Source organism: Oryx dammah, unplaced genomic scaffold, assembly GCF_014754425.2.
Source record: "Oryx dammah isolate SB20612 unplaced genomic scaffold, SCBI_Odam_1.1 HiC_scaffold_9, whole genome shotgun sequence".
Classification (NCBI taxonomy): domain Eukaryota; kingdom Metazoa; phylum Chordata; class Mammalia; order Artiodactyla; family Bovidae; genus Oryx; species Oryx dammah.
The window spans coordinates 55117530-55140405 of record NW_024070193.1 but is presented as its reverse complement, the minus strand read 5'-3'; the positions used below and the strand labels follow the sequence as shown (position 1 = coordinate 55140405).

The 22876-nt window shown below is 44.6% G+C and overlaps 1 protein-coding gene across 2 annotated transcripts in view; it reads left to right on the top strand.

Annotated features, from left to right (window-relative positions):
* TGFBR2 (transforming growth factor beta receptor 2) overlaps positions 1–22876 on the top strand; it is an 89006-nt gene that overhangs the window by 472 nt on the left and 65658 nt on the right. The window lies entirely within an intron of this gene.

The window sequence follows — 22876 nt, the reverse complement described above, 5'->3', positions numbered from 1 at the left end:
TGATCGGCGGAGGCAGGACGCGGCGGGCCTCGGAGTGAGCGGCGGGCACACCTGGTCCGGGCCTGGGGTGGCCCAGCGCCCCGAAAGGGCAGGGGCCCCCATTCTCTGCTCCTTCCCAGGGTCACATGCCCCTGGACCGGCCTCTTGGCCCGGAGTAACTTTAGCAAAGTTTCGAGGAAGAGAGCGATTGCCAAAGGGAAAGTTATCTGGTTCCACTTGGGGTAGGCATGGATGAGGCCGGAGGCGGGGGCTTGTCAGGTGGAAGGCGGAGTGTTTACTGAGTGCCTGCTAGGTGCTGGGTGCCTGAGATGTTGCCCGGAGCAGGACAGCCCCGCCTTCCGGGCTTGAAGGCTCTCTGCAGTGGTTTGGTGGAAACAGAGGGGTTAAAATCTTAACTCACCCTGCCCACCTGATCTTGATGTCTAGAGGGTTTTGAGGGGAGGAAAATGCAGAAATAGCGCTCTTGAGGATTTGTTACGGAAAGTATCCAACCCCTGAGACCTCGACAGTTAGAAATGTTGCAACTCTTAGCTACAGAACTGAGTATATGCGTCTGGGATCTGGTAACAGACCCAGAGTCTTTGGACCTTCGTGGGCCTCAGTCTCCTCATCTGCGAAAGGACGTGGTTAGGGTCTGGATCATTTTAGTTCCCTTCATCTTTATCATCTTATGTCTCCCTCCTTGCTTTTGATGACTTGGAGACGCCCCGCGTGGATTAGGGATGAAATGGAGAGGATCGGACAGCCCCCTTCCCTCCTGAGGACACATTCTGTTCACCAAGGGCCAGAGGCAGACCACTTTTGGTTTTGTCTGGAAAAAATGTGGAAGAGTTTCTACGCAGGACATTCCATAGTACTTGAAGTGGATTGACAGCTTTTAAGAATTATGTTTTATGTTGAAGGTGGCATGGAGATGGGAGTTTTTAGTAGAATGAGGAAGAAGCAATATTGTAAACAAAAAGATCCTAACACAAATTTGAGTTCTACAGTTTACTAACAGTCCACTGTTTTCTTCTTGGATGCTTTCTTACATTGCAGTACCAGAATGTTTGACTCTCTGATTATACCCCAGACTCTTAAAAAACCAAGTTCTATTTTGCTAATATTTTAAATGGCACCCTTAGTTTTCAGTTTACATTAGAAATCATTAAAACTTTTGTTTCAGTTTATGAAGGAAGGAAATTAGTGGGCCCTGATTCTGCTCAGGTTTGTTTACAAGGATCAGATTTATGATTTGCAAATTCCAGACTCGGTAGTTCATGAGTCAGTCTCAGTTCATCTATATACACACTTTTAAACAATTAGCTTAAAAGCCAACTGGCTTTTTATTTGGGCTTTTAAACAGCATTACAAAACCCACAGATTTCATATTTTTATGGAATTAAAGCCACAAAATGGTTTAACCCTTGTAATTGGTATTCATTTGAAGTTACATTTTTGAAGATAGTTAAAGGTCAAAGGTAGCTGTTATCAAGATAGGAAACCTAATTCCACTTGTATTTAATTTTCCATGGAAGTCAGTGGTTTCAGGATTTTCCTAACATAATTAGTAACCTGTCATGACATTTTTCAATATATCTTAATGCATAGTAAGGGAAGAAATAAGATTTTTTTATAGCCTTCTTTTGGGTTACTTAAAAAAAAAATTCCATCTTATGTTTAGGATATTGACAGGTGAGCCAAGGATTTCAGTGCATGGACAAACTTTACTAAGCTATATACTTAAAGGTATCCGAGTTTTTGTTTTTGACTTAGTAGACTCACTTATCTGAAATGCCTCAAATTATGTAATTACTCTTTGGAGGAGAACTTAAAATGTCTGAAAACTCTTCAGATCTGAAAAATATAACTTTTACTTTTCAAATACCTAACAGGATATCCTTGTTGAGGACTCAGTGTTGATGAAAATGTCAGTACAGATAAATTTCTTTTCCCAAATCACCGCTGATTTTGTCAGGGTTCTGGAAACCACTAGGCCTAGAATTTGATCTATTTGCTTTTGTTCCCAGAAAGCACATTTCTTACCTCTAGGCCACTTGCATTAATGCCATCTTATTTTTAAGCAGTTGCGGTTTTTGTAAGATACTCATCACGTTTTGGATTCCTGGTCTTTTTTTCAGGGTAGCACCCCACCTTGAAACACCAGCATGCCTGCTACATGGTCTCCATTTCCGTTATCAACACAACTTTAAAAAATTTCTCAAACCCTATTTTTCCAATTAAGAATGACACTTAATTGGTGCTGTTGCAGAAAATGGCCATTACTCTTTCTTCCTTCTTAACAGTATTTATAATGTCATTTGGTGCCAGGCAGGTGGCTCAGACCTGGAAACAGCATCTTAAGTGAATAAGAGGCCTGGTCTTTGCCTCTGTTGAGTCTAAGATATAGGAGTGTGTTGAGACCCAGAGAAGGATACATATTTTAACCCTGGGTCCTGGGAAAGCACTATGGACCCTAGACCCCTTTGTTAGAAGCCCACTTTGTTGAGTGTTGAGTGTTTCCTTCCATTCCCTCCACTGTCCCTCTGAACATAGGTTTTTCATTGATCCATGCTTTTTCTATGCCTGCCTTGTTCCAGGCCCTTAGTTGGGTCACCCCACTTTAGTTCAAGCTGCTGTCTGGAACTCCTGCTGCCTTGGATAATTTACAGTCATCTTTCAAGATTTACCTCAAGGGTCATCTTAAGTAAACCTGCTTTCAGTGCCCTGGGTGGAGCAAAAGCTTCCCTCCAGGGGGCAGGCCTTGCTGGTAACGGTAGTAAGGCAGGATCCTCTATGGGACTTTCTCAAAGGCAGTGGATTAGTCTTCCTTGCTTTCCTGTCTCCAGGTCTCCAGCAGCACCTGGCGCACCACTTAGCACCCAGGAGACACCGCACTGAGCCTCCACTTCATCCTCCGGGAGGCAGGGCAGGCCAGGCCAGCATGTTCACACCCAGGCCGTCACTGCTTATTGGGTATTTGGTCTGAATGGTCAAATCTTGACTTTTAGTGAGAATAGTTTGGCTCTGATCTCAATAGGCAATTTTGCTGTTTTATACTGTGTCATTGGTCCTTTTATTCTGATGATCTATTGGAAAAGCTGCTTTTAACTTCTGACAAACATGGAGGAAAGCTGCGAGTTTTCATCCAGCCTCTTTAGCTATTCAATTGAATTTGTGTAGGGCATTCAAAGCCATTGCAAAACTTTTTCAAACTATCTCCCAAAGATAGTTTCCAGTGAATACTGGAAATACAAATCCATCCCCCCTCCTTTTTTTTTTCTAGAAAATTGTCGAAAGGAGACTTTCATTAAAAATGAAGTGCAGAAATCTAAATTTAGCTTTGAAGTTTCTTTTTTCATCAGGGTCTTCTGTTTGGGTTTTTAAGCAGCGAAGCAGAGTCTGTCTAAGGGAAGTGTGGCCCTGGGGCAGCTGCTGTCTGCAGAAGAGCAGTGTCGCTATTATTTAGGTCTGATGCAAACCACCAAAACAGTTTAAAATAGGGTGTGGAGGAAATGTCCTTCCTGGCTGCAGCATGGCATTATTTAGCCAATTTCCACAGAAAAACATAACTTTGTCACCTTGTTGGCTCCTGCCCTTTGGGGCCTTTGGAACAGCGTTCCAGAATAACTCATGATTTTCAGTAGAAGTGATTTAACAGATAGGCATGAGCAGCAGGAATGCTCACCATGTGTCTCACACTCCTTCTTTCCCTTGTAATATTTTGCTCTGTATGCACTTGTGGCTTCTGACCAAGGTGGGATAATGATGATGGTCCTTCGTGCCTGGCATGTTATGGGGTTTGGGAAGCCAAGCAGGCACACTGGCTCATCTCAAGGACAAGTAAGGAGAAGGGAGAAGTAACATTTGAGAAGCTGCTCTGAGCCAGTGGCCTGACATTACTATCTAATTTACTTCTCAGAAAAAATGGAGAAGATAAGTTTCATTATCTTTATTTTATAAATGGGGAAGGTGGCGTCTGTACAAGGCCACTTGAAGTTAGCCTCTGTGTGTGTGTGTGTTCTAACCTCGTCTTCCTTGTGTTCTGCTCGGCCCTTCTCGGTGTATCTGTGTGTACGTGTGTGGAGATGGAAGTTATGAAGTGAGTCAAGAGATGTCATAGGAAAGGGGAATTTACCATCTAATATCCATTCAGTAAATGGGGAAACAGTGGAAACTGTGTCAGACTTTATTTTTTGGGCTCCAAAATCACTGCAGATGGTGACTGCAGCCATGAAATTAAAAGACGCTTACTCCTTGGAAGGAAAGTTATGACCAACCTAGACAGCATATTCAAAAGCAGAGACATTACTTTGCCAACAAAGTTCTGACTAGTCAAGGCTACGGGATGTGAGAGTTGGACTGTGAAGAAAGCTGAGCGCCGAAGAATTGATGCTTTTGAACTGTAGTGTTGGAGAAGACTCTTGAGAGTCCCTTGGACTGCAAGGAGATCCAACCAGTCCATTCTAAAAAAGATCAGTCCTGGGTATTCATTGGAAGGACTGCTGTTGAAGCTGAAACTCCAGTACTTTGGCCACCTGATGTGAAGAACTGACTCATTTGAAAAGACCCTGATGCTGGGAAAGATTGAGGGCAGGAGGAGAAGGGGACGACAGAGGATGAGATGGTTGGATGGCATCACTGACTCGCTGGACATGGCTTTGGGTGGACTCCGGGTGTTGGTGATGGACAGGGAGTCCTGGTGTGCTGTGGTTCTTGGGGTCGCAAAGAGTCGCACACAACTGAGCGACTGAACTGAACTGATCCGTTCATTGCCCCAGAGACCATGATTTGCTTTGCTCCTGTGATCTGCCTCCTTCCTGATTGTCACCTGATTGTCACCTGATTGTCATCGTACTACAGAAAATCAAGATAGGGAGAGTCTCTTTCCCCAGGAAAACTCCACCATTCCTAATAATAGCGTCTGAGTGGTGGGACTCCCTGCGGTGACCCGTCCCTTGACCACTGACAGCAGTTGGACTTGGGCCGACTGTCTCTCAAGATGTGCTCTGCCAACCCTCGATTCCAGGCGTGTGGGACCAGCATCTGTGTACAGACCTCTAACAGCCGCTGGAGCGGGTGGGTTTAGTAGGATTTATCCAGGATCACAAAGGGGGATGTCTTGATTTTTGGTGTCTCACTCATTGGAAAACTTATATGTGGTTAATATTCTTTGCCTCACGAAAGGATCTCTTTTACTTGCTGTAATCAGCATTTTCAGTCTTGGCACTCAACTGTCTCCTTGCCTGTGGTCAACTTAGGATATCCTGCTTAGCCTCTTCGTTCCTAGGTGTGTTCTCAGGGCTGAAGCTATAGATCATTAGAATGGACTTATCTTGGGGCAAGTGTGTGGGATGGTGAGATTGTATCTGGGGACGGTTGCCTGCCCTTTATCTTATGCAGCTCTTTTTAAAATTTATTTTTGCTCTTTTCCGATAAGATATTTGCCCCTCACCAAGTTTTTCTGCTTAGTTAAAATATAGGCCTAGTATACAGGCAACAGGAGCCTCTACCCTGGGATTTAAAGGGCACTGCTTTTATTCTTCTCTGGTCAGGCCCCTGTCCATGGGATGAGGAAACCCCTGGGCCTGTGTGTCCAAAGTCTCCCCTTTTTATTTTTTAAAAATATTCATTTGTTTAGTTGGCTGCTTTGAGTCTCAGTTGCTGCACACAGGATCCTCGTTGCACCACATGGGGTTTCCCATCGCAGCGCACAGCCTCCCTAACTGTGGCCCATGGGCTCAGTAGTTGTGGCATGCGAGCTTTGTTGCTCCATATCATGTGGGATCTTAATTCCCTGATCAGGGATCGAACCCGCATCCCCTGCATTGCAAGTTGGATTCTTAACCACTGGACTACCAGGGAAGTCCTCAAAGTCTCCCCTTTGTAGATCAGTTTCAGGTGCCTGGCAACCCAGAATATGCTGCTCGGACGGCTGTGGACCAGCTTGTACAGCTCGTGTGGACCTTTGGCCCGTCTTCCTGTGGGCCTTTGTAGCCACTGGTCTGTGGGCTGGAGTGGTGGTGAAGGCACAGCTGTGTATATATGGGCTGTAGGGGGTGTGAACGTGAAAACTGGGGAGCTTACAAGGTCTCTCTTGGTGCCGGATGGAGCAGCCAGTGGAAAGAGGAAGGTAGACCGTTGGCCGGGTCTGGGACGGTGTTTCCCCATTTCCTGGGCTGGATTCTGAGCAGGTCAAGAGTTTGAGAGTTGAACTTAGGCTTTTCTAAGGCGTTATCAAGGTGCACTTGTCAGTTGAGGCAGAAGAATCAAACCTGTTTTGCTGAACAGTTGGTTAGTGTGATCTGTAACTTTCAGTATTCTGACCTGTGATCCGTGGGCCACCCTTTGTACACCGCTGCCCTGGGTGTTCCGATGCCGGGGGTGGATCTATATAAACCACATGCCTTTGCTGAGGTGTTAGGTACAAAATTAGTTGTTGTGGATTGTATCATATTTTCCCTGGAGTAAAGAGATTGCTCATTAATGAAAAGGCTAAGAGTTTGGCTGTAATCATAGTATTGTATCTCCTTGAGGAAATTCAGTTTTTCATGGCTTGTCTTTTCCTGCAGGAAACTTACGCTTTATTCATTTGACTTGTTCTAGCCAGGATTTCACTTACACAGCTTCTTTAAGATTTCCCAGTGTCTTGCTTGCGTTTCCTCTTGGTCTTGGGAACATGAGGCACGGTGCAGCTTATCTGGATGTTTTCTTCTCCTATTGTAAATATTTTATTTGAGTGATCTGTGGCCTTCTCAAGCCTTTTTAAGGAAACAGGAATATCAGTACAGTATAAAGAAATAAAAAGCCCTTAGGATACCGTACAAGGTATTTTTGTCAAAACTGTGCATTTTGGGAAATGTAGCTTTGCAGAATCAACATGAGTGTCTTTGAAGGAAACTAGGGAGTCAGGTGTGTATTATCAACGTTTTCTACTTTTTCTGTTAAAGGTGTAAATTGTGGAGGATTCATTAGCTGTGGCGGAAGTTCACTCCGCTGCTTTGTGGATGACTGATGGTTGTCCTGAACTCTGCAGAACTTTGCTGAAGTAGGCGACAGTGGCCCAAGCCTCCGCAAGGGTGTTTCGTCTTGAGGAAGCTTCATGTGAGAGATTTTATGGACAGGTTTCCTGATAATGTTATGATTTTAGTTACACTCATTGGACCACACTGAGTCCAATGTGTATTACTTAACCTCCAGGCAGGCGAACTTTATAATGCTCGTAGTAAGTCTTCTAGAGATCAGGGAAATTAACTAAGGCCACTCAGTTAGCAAATGGTTAGACTGGGGTTGAACCCAAGATGGTCTGGTTTGGGTACCTAGACCCTAAGTGTTATGCTGTACTGAACAGGCCACCTCAATTGATACAGACCACTTCTCCTTTATAGCCTGGTTGCTGGGAGACGCTGGGAGTTCAGAGAAATAATGGTGATAGCCAACATTTTTCTAATGCTTTGGCCTTCTTTGTATGTTATCCCATTTAATTTCTTTAAATGAAAGAATGTTTAATCCATACACCAGGTAGTCAGACATTAGGCCTATCTTGTGACCTTAATGGGAAAATGAAATATACACATCAGATGAAATAGCCCTGGCTGAATCATGGCCATCAAGGAGTTTAGGTATTCTGAGCAAACAGACACTTTATTTGGAAGGACTGGGGAAATTCAAGGATGAATTCAAGGATGTATAAGTAGGTGGGGGATATATATGGTATGCCAAGGTGGTTTTACCATGATGTGGATAGAACTTAACCTCAAGGCTTCTCCCTGGTACAGGCCAGCCTTCTTGCTCTAGGAGGGACCCTGGCAATACAGTTAACAAATGTCATCAAGGTAAAGAATATTTAAGACATCTTGCAATGCCCTGAAAATTACCGCTCATCTGTAGAAGAAACTTGATAGAGAGGCTTTCCCAAATTTAGAGGCATCTCAAAACATTCATATGATACTAATTACGTGAGTTAATTATGAAGCCAAAAAAATGCTTCCAAGTTATTCAAGAATAAATTAAAACATTCTAGGGACTTCCCCGGTAGTTCAGTGGTTAAGACTCCATACTTCTGCTGCAGGGGACACGGGTTCAATCCGGTTGGGGAACGAAGATCCCGCATGCCACACAGTGCATCCAGAAAGAAGGGGAAAAGGAGAATAAATTACAAATTGTGGTTATCAATTCTAGAGGAAGTATCAAGTTATTTTAAATTTTCTCTAAAGAGATATTGCGAAATACCATTGGAAGAGATGAGTAAAGACAATGCAACCAAAAACTGTAGTAGCATGTATCTGAGAGGTATATCAAGCAGTTAATTTGTTTTCTTTCAAATTTTATATTTGTGGTATATACAGCTTCTTAAAATTTGGAATTTGTAAGATGCCACTCTAAATTCTAAATATTCACTTTCATACCTAAATTTCTGTTCTTAATTTTATATTCTTTTTCTTAAAAAAGAGTTCCCTTAAAATTGATAAACTTCAGCTTCCAGAAGACCTGATTCTGTGCCTAATGGTAGGGTTTGCTTGTTGACTTAGAAAATAAATTTTAAATGTTCCCCACCCCCAATCCCATACAAATACTCTGAAGTCTGCATTGTTACATTACGAGACCAAAACTTTTTTTCCCTAACGTCTTCATCATTTTGCTAGTTTAGAGGCCCCATGCCAAGTAGAAAAAGAGGTTGTATATATGTAATTATCACAGAACCTTGATCTTGAATGATCTAAGCCTGCTTTGACCCATGGTTTTGAGATTAAGTCTCTGCCTAGGAGACCACTGATGAAGATTAAACCCCATCATACTGGCACTGTCAAGGTGTCTCGGGGCCTGGTTGCCTTCTTTGGGCTCCCTGGGTCTCATTTTTCTTCTATGTATAGTGACATGAATTCAACTGGATAAGATTTGCAGCTTTTTCTGTCCTGAAAAAGCTGGGTGTTAGGGAAGGAAATCATCGATGTTGACTTAGAAAAATAATCATTAACTAATCAAAATAGAAAACTATTGAAAGTCATCCCAGATTGGAACAGACGAATACCACAGACATCCAGTTGGAGTTTGTTGGGAATGGATGCTATTAAAAAAAGAAACAAGCCACGGTTATTTTGGAAATCTCCTAGTGCAGCCTGTGCAGACGTCCTCACCAGAGACCACGTTTCCTGCAACTCCCGCTTTCTCCTCCTGGCCGAAGAAAGGCGGCCTGGGTTTGGGTGGGAACACCATTTCCCTCTGGTTAATTACAGTGTTGGCATCCTCCCCTTCCTCTGAGTTGGTGAGAAGGTCTGTGAATAGTTTTCCTAAGGTAGAGAGTTAGGAAATGCTTCTCTACGTCTAGGAAAAGAGAACCCTGAAGGAGCATCTGTCTTCTGGGGGAAACGAGTGGGAACTTGTCTGAATATAACTAGTCTTGTCTTGCCTTTCAAAAATTTCTCCAGACATTCTCAGAAAGGACAGAATTTGCTTCATCCGGACAGTTTTCAGATACTCTCTTCGGCAGGGGCATAGCTCTGAGTCCCATAATAGCATTTCTGTATAGTCAGCAGCGGGGGAATCTTCTGACTGTTGCTTTGGATGACTGTCTTGTTATCACAGCTCACATTTATGTTTTAGTCTCTCAAACCCATAGAATTGGGCAAAAAAAGAAAGACCATATGATAAAATTTGCCTTCAAATATGTGAAAAGGCAAAAACAAAACAAAACACCCAATAGTAACATTTTGTATTCACTGTTCTGCAATCCCTTGAAGTTCATTGTTTTAAAATAATCTCTGGCCCTCTGGACCCAGCCTGGGCACGCTTCTATTCTAGCTTCTCTCGTCGCCACTTACTCACTCTGATGCCCAGCGGGCCAGCCAGCCTTCTCATCTGCTGCCCTCTTCTGTTGTCCGTCCCCCTACCCCCTGCAGCCCTGCTAGCTCTCCTTTCTCACCCTCCAGGAGCCTCATTTCTCTTTCCACGTCTACCTTTCATGACCTGTAGTGTGCCGTGAGGCCAAATTCTTGAGGTCAAATATGATGCCTTTCTATCATCCCCTGCTAACAGCAACGAAAGATGCTCCAGTACTTTGCTACCCAAAGGGCGGTCCGGCTGCCAGCAGAATCTGCATCACTGAGGGTTTATGGGAAATGCAGAATGCTGGACCCCTACCCAGACCTACTGCCTCAAATCTGATTCTGCATTTTAACGAGATCTCTGGGTGTTTCATGTCTGTGTACATTAAAGTGAGAGAAGCACTGTTGCAATATTGTGGAAACCTTTCCACAGGAGTATCAAGTGATCTGCAGAGATTTCAGTATGTCCGATCAGACTTTTTTCTATCACTGAGGAAAAGAAGGAAGAATTCAAGGAAGGGTAGCTGTCCATCTTATGAGGGTACTCTGACTCATCCTCAGCTACAGAGCCCGTTTTAACCGAAGGTAAGTAATGCTCTAAGGCTAGCAGAAAAGAAAATTGCTGAAAGTGAGTCAATTAATTGAGGTTTTAACCCATATCTTTAGGCCTTCCCTGGTGGCTCAGCTGGTAAGGAATCCGCCTGCGATGCAGGAGACCTGGGTTTGATCCCTGGGTTGGGAAGATCCCCTGGAGAAGGTAACGGCTACCCACTCCAGTATTCTGGCCTGGAGAATTCCATGGAGAAGTCCATGGGGTCACAAAGAGTCAGACACGACTGAGCAACTTTCACTTTCACTTTACCCAGATCATCCTTCATGCCTGTTTCCTCCACTGACTGTCCCAAGACTACCAAGTGTAGCTCCTAGGGATCCTTTTCTTTGCTAAACTCAGCATCCATCACGTTTACTTTTTAGGTATTTAATCACAGAACTCCTTGACATTTGTAGGCTGTAATTAAGTCAGGAGCTATTATATGCTGGCGTGTCTTAAAATATGTTGCACTCCCTTGTATATAAAGTATGTTTCCAATAAATTGATGAATTAATGTCAGGTTTTTCAGAAAGTGGTTCTACTTTTCAATATGGAAAAAAAAATCTATTGTCTTGAGAAATGTTTTTGGTCAATGCTCAGGGAGGATTCCATTTTTCTTGAATCTCTCAACATTAATTTTAGACTGTTCTGAGAGCCCTATGACTGGCTTCTTCATTGAGGAGCTTCTGTATTTTACTCAACAAAAGGCAATATTTGCATCTCAGCTGCTCTTATCTTCCAATAGTTGTGGCTCCCTGTCAGTTGAAACAACTCGTTCTCATAACAACTTTTTGATTTTTCCAAATAATTTTCTTTTCTGACTTTTTTTTTCTTTTGACATCTTAGTTGGTAAAAACAAACAAAAGTAGAAAAAACTTTCCATTCAGCCTTGTCTCCTGTTACTTCTTTCCCATCAGATCTCAACTTATTTATCAGTTCAGTTCAGTTCAGTTGCTCAGTCGTATCTGACTCTTTGCGACCCCATGAATCACAGCACACCAGGCCTCCCTGTCCATCACCAACTCCCGGAGTTCACTCAGACTCACGTCCATCGAGTCAGTGATGCCATCCAGCCATCTCATCCTCTGTCGTCCCCTTCTCCTCCTGCCCCCAATCCCTCCCAGCATCAGAGTCTTTTCCAACAAGACAACTCTTCGCATGAGGTGGCCAAAGTACTGGAGTTTCAGCTTTAGCATCATTCCTTCCAAAGAAATCCCAGGGCTGATCTCCTTCAGAATGGACTGGTTGGATCGCCTTGCAGTCCAAGGGACTCTCAAGAGTCTTCTCCAACACCACAGTTCAAAAGCATCAATTCTTCGGCGCTCAGCCTTCTTCACAGTCCAACTCTCACATCCATACATGACCACTGGAAAAACCATAGCCTTGACTAGACGGACCTTAGTCGGCAAAGTAATGTCTCTGCTGTCTAGGTTGGTCATAACTTTTCTTCCAAGGAGTAAGCGTCTTTTAAATTCATGGCTGCAATCACCATCGGCAGTGATTTTGGAGCCCCCCAAACTAAAGTCAGACACTGTTTCTACTGTTTCCCCATCTATTTCCCATGAAGTGATGGGACCAGATGCCATGATCTTCGTTTTCTGAATGTTGAGCTTTAAGCCAACTTTTTCGCTCTCCTCTTTCACTTTCATCAAGAGGCTTTTCAGCTTTCAAATAGAGTCCCATATAGTGTGTGTGTACACACACTCAGTCGCTTCCAACTCTTTGTGGCCCCATGGACTGTAGCCCGCCAGGCTCATCGGCCCGTCCCAGGCAAGAGCACTGCGGTGGGTTGCCACTTCTTACTCCAGAGCACCTTCCTGACCCAGGGATCCTGCATTGGTAGGCAGGTTCTCTGCCACTAGTGCCACCTGAGAAGCCTCCGACTCTCTTAATTAATTAATCAGACACTATTTACAACAATCACCTAGTTATAAGAGATGCATTTTTGCTTTTAAATTGTGCTACCACAGTGCAAGACCGAACTCCTGTTTTCAGTCATCTGTAAGGCTCTCCGTGTTGGTCTCTGCCCATGGACACCCCTCGTCTTTCCAGCACACAGTATGTATCACGTCAGTTAACTCTGCCCCGCAACTGTCATGTTGACAGGTGAGCTGCTGGAAAGCCTTCCATGGATCTTCTCCATGGATCCGAGGTGACTGCAAGGCCGTCACTTCCTTCCTGAGGTCTGGGTACATCCCTGGTCGAGGGCGCACAGACAGGACCCGGCATCAGCTGGATGACCACGGGCCTGGATGGGACCAGCCTCTCCCTCAGCCCCATTCTGCCCTCTTGCAGCCTTAGGCCCTGGTTTCACTCAGCTTCTCTAACCCGCGACTGTTCTGCTCCGCCGTTTCCCCATCCTCTCCTCATACCCAGCGATACCTCTGTTCCTTTGAAGCGACGCCTGGCCAAACCCCACCTCTCCTGTCGCATCTGCAGTCAGTGTGTCCTGTTTCCCCCTTCACAGTCTCTCCGTCAGACCTGGCTTCCTCTTGGGCAGCCCTGGAGGGAAGCTCCCTGTGGCTAGATGTGTGTGTGTTTTAAATCTCATCCTAGAAGGAAAACCCTTTGAGGGAGAGCCATCTGTCCGATTTTTCCCTGGTGCTCAGCATGCGTTGTTGCTGAAAAGATTGTTGGGTTTGAAATTCATTACTTTTAAAGGCCAGGGATGCTGCTTATAAATCCAACATGGAGGGGGGTGTTGGACAAGATTTTGGGTTTTGCTCCCCCAGGTGCGTCCTCCAGGGCTGGTTATTTATAGCCGCCTGTGGGGGTATGTGAGCGAGCCACGGGCTTGTGGGAAATCGCGCGCGTCCTGATTTGTGTAAGTGGCTCTTTACAGTGGAGGTTTCCTGTGTGTTCAGCCTGGAGTCTCTGTGAATTTGGGGGAGCTGCACTCCGTGGGTGGGAGGGCTGTTGTTTTTCCACCCCATCACAGCCGCCTTTGATTCATTTATCTTCTTGTGCACATCTTTGTTGAGGGCCCAGTGTGCTGTGACTGCAGAGGCCAGAAAAAGTCAAAGTAAATCATACCATCTGACGACTTAGGACAGTTTTTTTTTTTTTTTTTGCCAGTTCTGCCTTTCATTTTCTGACTCATAGCTTATTTCCTGTGTTGGGATGGTTGGAGAAGGGGCTGTTGAATGCTGGGGGTAGTGGGCTGGTGGAGAGCTGCTGGAAAACATCCCGTCTGCAAGGGACTCCTGTTGGCACATTTGGAAAAGTCCTGTGGAAATAGCTCACGGGTAGAAAGGCTGCCTTAGGTGGGCACTTAATAGGGATGGGTCTCCAGAGAAGGCCTGGAAGGTCTCAGCCCCGCCATCACCACAGCCCTCGTGTCAACACTCCATTGCTGGGGTGCCTCCTGCACCAGCACGGCTTCCAGACACATCTCCCCTCCTTTCCAGCTGAGTCTTCACCCCTCAGCCCTCCACTGTGGACATTCTGGAGTAGACTTCATAAAATAACGTGGACATGGACTAGCAAGCTAGCCCCGCCTGCTCTATTGATGGGGGGAAAGGAGGTGAAATAAGGAATTTGTGTCTTAATATTTCTGTGGCACTTACTAGACAGAGAATGCTTTCAATCTGATGTGCCGTTGGTGAGCTTTCAAAACTGTTGAAAAAATGAATATTCCAAAATGTGGAGATGTTTGTGGCAATTATAGACTCACTTCTGTTTATGCAACACTTTGCAAAGCAGTTTGTCAAAATCAGAGTGTGTCCCATTACCAGTTTTTGAATTAGAGGCCTCTTGTGTCTTCGGGGCCCAGTACGGAATCTGGTTTCCCAACAGTTCAGTGGTTACTTCTTGAATGAGTGTTAGAGCTCCAGTGAACTTGAACCTTGAAACCCCTCTGCTCTAAGCCTATTGGCTTTGCTTCTCAAGGGATCCCCTCTTTTATGTAAAAACAATGGACTAAATGTTAGTTGTCCGTGTCACTCACGTTCTGCCAGTCAAAGCAGTTTTGTTCTTCTCTGTATGTCTTTATTTATACATCTTGCTTTAAGTTCTGGAAAAGGAAGCCTCAAACAATTCCTGACCTCTGATACAATGGACTATTTTGCTGATGACCTGTACTCTAAAATAATTTATATTCCTGAAAGTTTTTGGAGGAAGCCCCTGAAAATTCTTGGCAAAGTCGAATTGGTCCCGAGTCACTTCTCTTAAATCGTCTTCCAGGTTACACAGGCAGCCCACGGAAACTGTGGCCCTCGTGCTGTCACAGTTGCAGGGCCTTGAAGCTGTAAGAGAAGCAGAAGGCCATGGGGAACTGAGGATTGTGCTGGCTGACAGCAGTCACATGAACCTCAGGACACTATGGGCTCGTTTGCCTTTTCTCAGCAGCGAGCACGGCTGCAGGGGAAGGGCCTGATTTCAGTGAGCGCTTCTGCCCACCGCCCTCTGTGTGCATATCTCTTGGGAACATATACAATGTCTTTCATTGTTAAAATAGCTGTTAAATGAAAGTTTAAAGCACAGCAAATGTTGCAAGAATAGTCTTTTGCTTACTTGTCCAGGCAGATGGAAAACTAGTGCCAGGGAGCAGAAAAGAGAAGTGATTTGAATAACTTGAAGGGAAATGGCAACCCACTCCAGTATTCTTGCCTGGATAATTCTGTGGACAGAGGAGCCTGGCGGACTACAGCCCGTAGGGTCACAGAGGGTCGGCTAGGACTGAGCATGCGGGTACACGCACTACCATTGAGACGAACTGGGGAGAGAAGACCAGTGGAAAAGATCTAGTCAGCTAACTTTGAAGAAAACCAGTGCCAAAGATCTAGTCAGCTAACTGAAGAAAACGTATTGAGCATGTCTGATGATAACGGTGTTTTAATTATCCCATATGTTCACAGAATACTTCGTTATCTGTAAAACACTTTCCTCTGCCCATCACATGGAACCTTGGAGACAACCCTCTGAGACGGGCCTGCTTATCCCATTTCACAGACACGCAAACGGAGGCCTAGAAAGATGAAACCCCCAGAGGCATCGTCAAGTACCGTTTGTCTTTCATCATTTTTAGTCATTATATTCCCTCGCTGCTTCCTTTCTAATTAAATATAAGATCGGAGCCCTGGTCCCATCATGTTTTTCTGTTTCTGTAACTGAATTGTAGAAAAGCGAAGGGGAGGGTTGGTGTCAGAGGCCTCGTGTTTTTGCCTTAAACTGGAGAAGCCGGCTTTAGGACTGGCGCATTCCTCCTGCCAGACGTTTTTCTGAGGGTTTTGTCCACCAGTCTTACTGGAGTTCAGACTGTGTTGTGAGTCATTTTTCTCTTTCCCCTTTTCTTGTGGGGACAGTTTCTCTTTTTAACACCATGTGGTCTACTTTCTGAAGGTTATGTCACCATCGTCCCGAGACAGATGTTGCCATTTAGAAGAGCCTGTGGCCGTGGCCCTAGTCCTATAGGTTTGCCCTTACCTTGAGCTTCCAGGTACACGACGTGGTCAGGAACGTGAGGGTCTTTCTGTGGGAAGGCCCAGAGATCAATGACTTCTGGGATCCCTTCGAAGATCTTCTTAAAGACAGATGCCTGGAAAAGATGGAGGGAAAAACAGAGTTGTTTGGGCTGGCAGAATATGAGTAACATTAGACATCCAGTGTTTAGTCACATTGCTTTGATAGTAAAGAAATTATACCTTGAGGAGTTGTGAAGATTGCACCTGTGATTATGACATCTTGAAAGGATTTGGTAAGAAATGGCCTCGTTGGCAGAAGCCTCATTCAGGCTGCCAGCACACAAGGATAGTTAAGAGAGTTCATAAAAAGAGAAGTTGGGTTGTGCTGTTGTTTTACCATATTTCAATTAAGGAAATGCGTAAAAGCAGCCCCATCTGTCCCACAGAGCACTTTCTCTCTGAGCAGGTCCATCAGGATGGTTTCCCATACCAGGATCCCAGATGAGTCTGATCCCTCTTTCTCAGTGATGTTCCCTAGAACAGATGAGCTTCTTTACATAATGACTGGGTTCAAGAATTTGTATCATAATTGGAGAGACTCTCCCAACTATAATACATTTCAGTGTTACCTTTTATACACTTTCTTTTGTAAAGGGACTTGTAGTAAATCCTCTGGAATAATGCCTTTTATGTAATCCTGTATCATTTTACATACTGACTCCTGTTAAGGCAAATGTAATACGGAAAATACATTTTGAACGTTCTAGAAATGGTCCTTTTTTGAATCTGTCATATAAATGGTGCTCAATATATGTTTGCTTAAATAGAAAAAAGAAAAATTTCACAAAGACCAGAAATAGAAATTATATTGCTGGGGCATACTGACTTAAAACTTACCTTTTTTTTTTTTTTTTTTTGTCTACTTAACTATGTGGATTTTTCTGAAGGAAGAGTTTATCTACAACTGTTACCTCTGATCTAAGGAACTGTGTATCTTGTTAACTTCTTTGCTAGTTTCTCTAAAGGGAGATAGGCTTTCTCATGTTCGTCTCCTTGAACTCACTATTCATTTTCCCTTATGAGGGTCAAAACACTTGAGAAATTTAGCTTTCTCAGGAAGCCTGCTCCTCAGACTTTTCAAACAGACCTTCCTTTAGGCCTATTGTCCCCTCCGTGATTGACAGAGGATTTCTACCCTTTAAATGATAGGAACTTGTGAATCTGCACTTAAAAATTAATCTAAAAATGATCTTCCTGGAAGGAATTCATACAATAGCAAACAAGTGCCTGGAGGCCATTATGTTTGTGATCCCTGCTTCATCCTAAAACGATTTCTTGAGTCACATATGAAGATTGCTTAGGTAGAACTTGACCCTGCCTGTGTAAACATTTATAATAAGGTTCAGTTTAAATGCAGTCTGTGGTTTTCCTAACAGCAGGCCGATGGCTGGTAGGCCTGGCCACCTATGTCCAGGGGCACCATACCCCTGTCCTTACAAGTTTGTCCCTGCTGAGTTCTTCATTCTGTATAGCATAAATCCTCCCTGAACAGAATTTAAATTCTGGCTGCACATTAGAATTATCTAAGGAGTTTTAGATGCCTCAACTAAACCCCTAAAAGTTTGACTTCTTTGCCCTGGGTTTAGGCCCTGGCATCAGGATTGTTTTGAAAGATTCCCAGATGGTTCTCATGGGGAACCCAGAGTGAGAAACACAGGGTTTAGCCTAACCCAGCTGGGCTACAAATGGAGAATTTGACCAAGGGATTTACTTGGTCTCCCAGCAAAGAAGTACCATTTTTTAGATTCAAAATCTCACATCTTCTGACTTTAAATCCAGTGTAACCGATAAGAGCAAGGTTTTGTTATAGAGCTGAAGGAGAATCTGAATCCCTTTACTTCTGGAAACTTATCTCCAGAGTGGGGTAAATATAGGCCCACGTCACCATAGAGGTGGTGAAAAGTCAAGGCCAAAGGAGGCAGAATGCTGTGGATTGGGTTGGAGATCGATGACTTTTCCAAAGGAGGAAACGGTTGACCGCCAGGGTCAGACTTGTGAACTGCCTTCAAGGAACCGGCAAGCTGGGAAGACGCCTGCCTCTGATGTGTGCCCGCCGAGCACACCGAGGTCATTTTCCAGCTCCCTGACCGTAGCCAAGGTGGGCCTCAGCCTGCTGTGGACACCAGGCCTCCTTGGAGAAGCTGTTCTCCTGGCCCCAGTCACCCTCCGAGCTGCTGGCAGGGGCACTGAACTTTCTGTGGGGCCGGGGCAGGCCTCCTAGGGGGTGATCCCTTGGCACAGCCAGGAGATCTTGGGGGAAGGTACAAAGGCCTGGCTGGGGTGAGGGAAGCACAAGAAAGGAACATATCAAAGGGTTTCTGATAAGGGGTTTTTGAGCAGGAAGTTAATCAGATTATGAGGGCCTTTGGTGCCAGGCCAGGTCCTTTAGGCTTAATTGTTGTTGTTGTTGTTTAATCACTCAGGTTGGACTCTTTTGAGACCTCATGGGCTGTAGCCTGCAAAGCTCCTCTGTCCATGAGATTTGCCAGGCAAGTGGGTTACCATGCCCTTTTCCAGGGGATCTTCCCTACCTAGGGATCAAACCCATATAGGCAGTTGGATTCTTTTACTGCTGAGCCACTGGGGAAACCCTTTGGCCTAATTGGTGACTGGCAGATTATAAGTAGGGGCATGTCATCCTCAAACCATTGCAAGACCAGGAGGGTGTGATGTTCAGGTAGTGGACTCCTTTCTTCCTTTCCTGTCACGCGTGTGCAGTGAGCAGAAGGCAGGGGAGCCCATCGCAACCTCCCTGCGCGTCAAGTTAGCTCCTGGACCCTTGTTTCTGATCCCATGGTGAAATATGTGTCTTATGGCTTTACATACATATTTTTTAATTTAATAAGTATAGTTGTTTTACAATTTTGTGTTAATTTCTGCTGCACAACAGAATGATTCAGTTATACACACACATATATAAACATACATATATATATATATATACATACATATATATATATTCTTTTTCATTATGGGTTAATCACAGGATAGTGGCCCTGAGCTGGGTGGCACTAGTGGTAAAGAATCCGCCTGCCAAAGCAGGAAACATAGAGATGCGGGTTTGATCCCTGGGTGGGGAAGATCCCCTGGAGGAGGGCATGGCAATCCCCTCCAGTATTCTTGCCTGGACAGAGGAGCCTGGCGGGCTACAGTCTATAGGGTCAGGAAGAGTGGGACACGACTGAAGCGACTCAGCACGCTCGCACATTCCACAGGGCCTTGTTGTTTATCCATCCTCTATATACTAGTTTGCCTCTGCTCATCACAGGCTCGCAATCCTTCTCTCCCCCAAACACTTCATAATTTTTTAAAACAGTATTTTCTTCATGGCACCTCCAAAGATATATAGGGAAGCTCTTAAGAGGCCCAAAGCCTTTAGTATCCCCACTTACCCTTGGCGGCTCAGGCTGTAAAGAATCCGCCTGCAGTGAGGGGGACTTGGTTTCATTCCCTGGGTCGGGAAGGTCCCCTGGAGAAGGGAATGGCAACCATCCAGTATTCTTGCCTGGGAAATCCCATGGACAGAGGAGCCTGGCGGGCTACAGTCCATGGGGTCACAAAGAGTTAGACACAACTGAGTGACTAACGCTTACCTTAGTTTCCACGTAGACCTCACATCACTCACAGCCTGCTGACTCCTCTGAAATACAGTGTGAAAAACACAAGGGCATAGATTCATTCATTCCAAGGGAGCACTTTCTTTTACCAGGCCTCACTCATATTTTCCTGGCATGTCTGCACCACAGGTACCTCAACTGTATGCTTCATACTTTTAGAAGTCTAAAGAATGTAGCATTTTAATCGAGGAGTGCCTCAGCGGAATCCTTTTGTTCTACCTAATGCCATTTGAATGCCTGCGCCCAGGGAGGTTGGGTTGATTGGACAACATAGATAAACCTCTGCAAGGAATTCACTAGGTGGAGAAGGATGCCAATAGCCCAGAAACGTGGTATGCAGGGAGCTGTCTATTTCATAATCTTCATGACGTCATGGAGACAGATCGTGTAGGCATCTTGGTAAGCAGCCCTGCTCCGTGGAGCTCTCTGCAGTGGTGACCTTACCTTGTATCTGTGCTTGCTGTCTTCTGTGATAACCATTAGCCACAAACAGATGGCTTGAAGTGTAGCAGCTGCAGCTAAAGAACTGAATTATAAAGATTATTTTATTTCAGTTAAATGGATGTATCCACATGTACATAGAGCTACCGACATGCCTACCATAATGGATAGGACAGTTACTGCCTTCAAATTCCCCTTCTCCCCAAGTCATCCAGTGAGGGCAATCAGGTCATTTCTTAGCAGGACGGACTGAATTATTTGCACCTCTCCATTCCTGCCTTTTGGAATTAGTTAGCGGCTGTCTCTTTCCCGGATCCATGATATCTTAATGTCTATGGAAATACTCATCAGCAGTAATACTTGAATTATAGTATTTTGCTGTAAGAGGATACAGCCAGCCCTCTTATTATCTCTGTGTGGTTTTTTTTTTTTGTTTGTTTGTTTGTTTTAATCTTTAAAGGACTGGACAAACAGTATTGTCTTGTAGGAGAAGAATATGCATAATGTCTCTGCCCAGGGAAAGGGAGAGACTGTAAAACATTCCTCCTGGGAAACCGGGTAAAGAGAAGTTAAAGAGGCAGGTAGAAATCTCAGGGAGAAAACTTTTCCTGAAGGAATGCTTTTCATTGGGTTCCTCTTCCTTCAAAAGACTCCAGGGGAAGAAACTTCCCTGAGGGCACTGGAATTTTCCCTTGTGAATAAATACTCCCCGCCTTGGTCACGTCTCTGCTGCGTTCTTCTGGGAGCTCACCCTTCTTTGGCATGCTGTGACTTACACCCTCGTAAAGACTTTGAAAAAAAAAAAAAAGCTAGTATTTTTCCTGAAATGTTCATTTCCTTGCTGTAGGCTTATGTGGGCTTTGAGTGGAAATGTGATCTGTGCGCCTCCCTCTGCATTTGGTCTCAGCCATTGAGATGGGGTTTAATAAGAACTGTTTGATGCCTTAGGAGTCAGATGGGCCTCGCTTTGTGTGCAGAGTGTTGTTTTAAACAGAGGGACTTGTATCTTGAGAGTGGTGCCAGCTGGCGTGAGTCCTCCCAGGCAGCAGCCTGTTGCAAATCTGGCTCGGTCCACGTTTTCTCACTTCTGGAACTTTCTGCGGCTGCCACTCACAGCTTGTGGGTTTACTCTGGAACTCTAGCCCCTGTCCCCGACTGTCTTCTGTCCTTTCTTCAGCTGTAATACTGCACACGGGCAGTCATTTAATAGAAACTTAATACAAATCACATTTCTTATGAAGTCAAGATAGAGCTTTAATTTCCAAGGACATCTTAGCCAGTCAGCACGTCTCTTCTGGGGAGCATCTTTTCTATTGTGTCCTGCTTCCCCTTCCATGTCCCTCGGAGCCTTTGGTTTCAGAGCTCCTTGGAAGATGAGAAACCCAGGTCTTTTGGGATTTCTTTCTATCAGTGTTGTCCAGTAGACCCTTCTTCTGTAATGGAAAATGCTCTAAATCTATCCTGGCCAAATGCGACTACTAAGCCTTTTGAAAATGGCTATTGCTGCTCGAAACTGGAGATTTGATTCTATTTCACTTTAGTTAATTTAAATTGAAATGTCAGCTCTCTTTGACTTCTTTTTTTAAATTTTATTGAAATATGGTTGATTTATAATGTGTTGATTTCTGCTGTACAGCAAAGTGACTCAGTTATACTTGTATATACATTCTTACCCATTCTGGTTTATCACAGGATGTTGAATATAGTTAGTTCCCTGTGCCATACAGTAGCCCTTGTTATTTATCCTTCTTTGACTTCTGAACTGACTTCTTTATATTATGGCTAGTGTTGACCAACCAGATCTCGAGCTTTTCATTTTCTCTCAGCTTTGCCCTGACTGTTCATACCTCCATGTCTGGGTCCAATGCATCTTTTTGTCTCCATTGTCCTGTTTTCTCTGCGAGTATATTTTTATTCCTGCTCCAGAAAATATGTGTTAATTTTTTACAAGTAAGGAGAATTTATCAGGAGGGTAGAAGGTTTCTCTTGGAACCTAAGGAAGGCATATGAAACTTGCCTTTGAGAACTCAGGGAAATGGAAAACTGGAAAGGGCCCACTGCGTGTCAGGCAGTGTTGGCAGTCTGGAGCACAAAGCCCACGTGTAGCAGTGAGCAGATAGGACTCTGCTGGTCTCTCAGGGATGGTGAGTTCAGGATGTAGGAAGAGAGTGATGATTGGCATGTCCTTGTGAGCAGAAGGCAGGTGTCTGGAACAAGAACATTTTGGTTGGAGGCAACAGCCAGTTCAGATGCTCTAAAACCAGAGGCCGCTTGTCACCTTTCCCCCCGCCCAACTGCCTGCTGGCTTTCGTATTTACTTCTCTTTTTACATTTATAGACACATCTTACATTGTGCTCCATAGAAACGGAGCCAGACTGCACCAGCACTGGTGTAGGTAAGAAGGTCAGACCAAGGTGGTGAGGGGGCTTCCCTTGTGGCTTAGTCAATAAAGAATCTTCCTGCAAAGCAGGAAACCTGGGTTCAATTCCTGGGTCAGGAAGATCCCCTGGAGAAGGAAATGCAACCCACTCCAGTATTCTTGTCTGGAGAATCCCATAGACAGAGGAGCCTGGCAGGCTCCAGTCCATGGGGTTGCATGAATCGGACACAACTTAACGACTAAAACCACCACCACCAAGGTGGTGAGAGACCGTGAAATGGAGTAGAATGTGCTCTCTCAGTCTCCTAGGAACCATGCCGCTTTTTACACACCTTGGCCTTTGCTCCAGCACAGGGTTGGTTTAATGAATGAGACTGAGTGCAAATCAAAGACACCAAATTCAGTTGCATACAGGAACTTGCAAAAAAACTCTTCTGAAGAACTGTAAACTTGACTGTAGTCAAGAACTGTAGCTTGACTTCCTAGTCAAGGGTAATTGACAACATTGTGAAGTTGAAGTTGCATGCTTCACCCTCAGCCCTTGTGGTGAATGTTACTTCACCATCGCCCATCGTTGGAA